The following is a 2,500-nucleotide window of genomic DNA, read 5'->3' as shown; positions in this document are numbered from 1 at the left end:
GTGTATTTATATATATATTTGTATTACATTTTGCAAGTTTATATATTTTCTAACATAACTGTATCTAGGAATATATATACATGCATTCACACACACAAACATGAAAATACATAAAGATAATTATGTATGTATACACAGATATATTTGTGTGTGTGTATATAGATAGATAGATAGATAGATAGATAGATAGATATACACTCACATGCATATACACACACATATATATTTACCTATCTATCTATATCTATATACATATTTGCTTATGTACGTGTATGTTTTTATATACTTACAAAACTCACATGCATATATGCAATGTATATAAGTGGTTGAGAGAGAAAGAGAGAGGGAGGGAGAGGGAGAAAGTGTGAGAGAAATAGAAAGACGGAGAGAGAGAGAGAGAGAGAGAGTGTCTATGAAAGGGAAAGAGAGACTAGAAGTTAATTCAAATTGTTATTTAAAAATCAACTGAATATTTACACTATGTTGAACACAAAATAAATGGTTGTTTGAAATATTTTTATGAATATTGCTTTATTTATCATTTTTTCCTTACATCTATATTTACTCCTTTTTGCTTATTTTTACAAACTTAAAAAAAAGAAAAAATCATTAAAAAAATTTATTGGATTTGCTAAAAGTTGGTGGAGGGAGGTGTTATTATTATTATTATCATTATTATTTTTGTTAAAGTCATATTCTTTATTTTTCAAAGTGTAGAATAAATATATATACACATATACATCTAAAAAAAAAAAATTATGCTGTAGAAATATAAAAAAGTAATAAAAAAGAAATTATTTTAAGATAACATTAGGAGAGTAAAAACTTAACTTGAATAAAAATATGCATGTACGTGATGTGGTGTGTATTTATAGGATTATAAATGACTCTATTTTTTCTTGCTATTTAAAAATTTTTTTTTTTTTTTTACTTTTGTTATTATTCCTTATTTTACTTTATTTTATACATTAAATCTACTTTTGTGTAGCAGAAATCCAAAGCTTCGTTTCCATTTCCCTTCCATGGGAACCATAAACAGCCTGTCATTGGTTGCAGCAGACATTACATACACACTATACTTCATAGGATTTCAGAATTCTTTCTCCCTCTTCCCCGCCTCTTTTACTTTCTCTCTTTCTTTTTCGCCTCCTTTACTGCTCTATCTATCTATCTTGCTTGCATTTTCTCCTCTCTCCTTCTCTCTCTCTCTGTTTCTATCCCTGTGTTTTGTTACTTGTTCTCTTTCTCTTACATTCATTTTTCTTTCTTTTCCCTCTTTTTTTTTTGAAATTATCATAGTTTTACTGTCTCTTTACTGTCTCAGAATTTCTTTCTTTCTTTCCTTATCACTCTTCATTCACTCACTTGCTCAGTCATTCATTGACACACTCACTCACTCATTCATTCACTCGCTGTTATCTATATCCATCACTAACAGACCAAGCCAACACACAACACAGGCAGCATAAAACAGCAGCCAGCATTCAATGTACAACTCTACAAAAGGATACACATCACACTCAACTAACCAACGCTGGACAGGATCTGACCAAAAATTTAGTGTGAGTTTCTTTAAAATTTTGATCCATTTAAATCTTCTTCATCTCCTTCCTTCCAGTCAAACTACAATTAGACATACTTACATACAGGCACAAAGACACAACCACATACATACACACATATATACATATATTTATATATATGTTTGAATGTAGGTATGTACATATTCATGTATGCATGTGTGTATCTATCTATCTATCTATCTATCTATCTCTCTCTCTCTCTCTCTATATATATATATATATATATATATATATATATATGTATATATATGAATATATATATACATACATACATGTATATATATATATATATATATATATATATATATATATATATATATATATATATATATATATATGAATATATATATACATACATACATGTATATATATATATATATATATATATATATATATAGATAGATAGACATATAGATAGATAGATAGATAGATAGACATAGATATAGAAATATATATATAAATACATACATGGATACATGTATGTATAAATGTATATATATAAACACACAGATATGTGTTTATATATATATATATATATATATATAGATATACATGTGTGCGTGTATGTGTGTGTGCAGATGCCAACTTTAACTTTACTAGGGAATTTCAAATAACAAAATATAATTAAAAAATTGACAAATACCATTCACAAACATCCCTACACATGCTGTTTGAAAATCTTTTAAAACATTCTTTCTAAAAACTCTCTTAAACATGCACATATCTATACACACTCATACACAAATACATAGACACATGCACACATTCATACACAATCATATATTTGCACTCACACGTGCACTCACATGCATAAACATAGAGGAAACAGAAAATTGGTATAAGTTGACCTAAGCAACAGGGAAGTCAGTTCAGTAACCAATAGGAAAATTAACAAAAAATTACATTTTTATATTGGA

At 27.3% G+C, this 2,500-nt stretch overlaps 1 protein-coding gene across 8 annotated transcripts in view; it reads left to right on the top strand.

Moving 5' to 3' along the window:
- LOC106868934 (protocadherin beta-15) overlaps positions 1–2,500 on the top strand; it is a 166,537-nt gene that overhangs the window by 13,978 nt on the left and 150,059 nt on the right. For 2 of the 8 annotated variants that reach the window (XR_016244298.1, XR_008265537.2), the window contains exon 1: positions 884–1,562. The exons of 2 other annotated variants lie outside the window; for them this stretch is intronic. The gene's annotated coding sequence lies outside the window, so the exon portion shown is untranslated. Of the gene's footprint in view, positions 1–882; positions 1,563–2,500 lie in introns of those variants that run through there. 4 more of the 8 variants (XR_016244295.1, XR_016244296.1, XM_014914402.3 and 1 more) reach the window with 3 other exon arrangements.

This window comes from Octopus bimaculoides, chromosome 14 (genome assembly GCF_046866305.1).
Source record: "Octopus bimaculoides isolate indiv1 chromosome 14, ASM4686630v1, whole genome shotgun sequence".
In the NCBI taxonomy this organism is placed as follows: Eukaryota; Metazoa; Mollusca; class Cephalopoda; order Octopoda; family Octopodidae; genus Octopus; species Octopus bimaculoides.
This window is presented reverse-complemented; position numbering and strand designations above follow the sequence as displayed.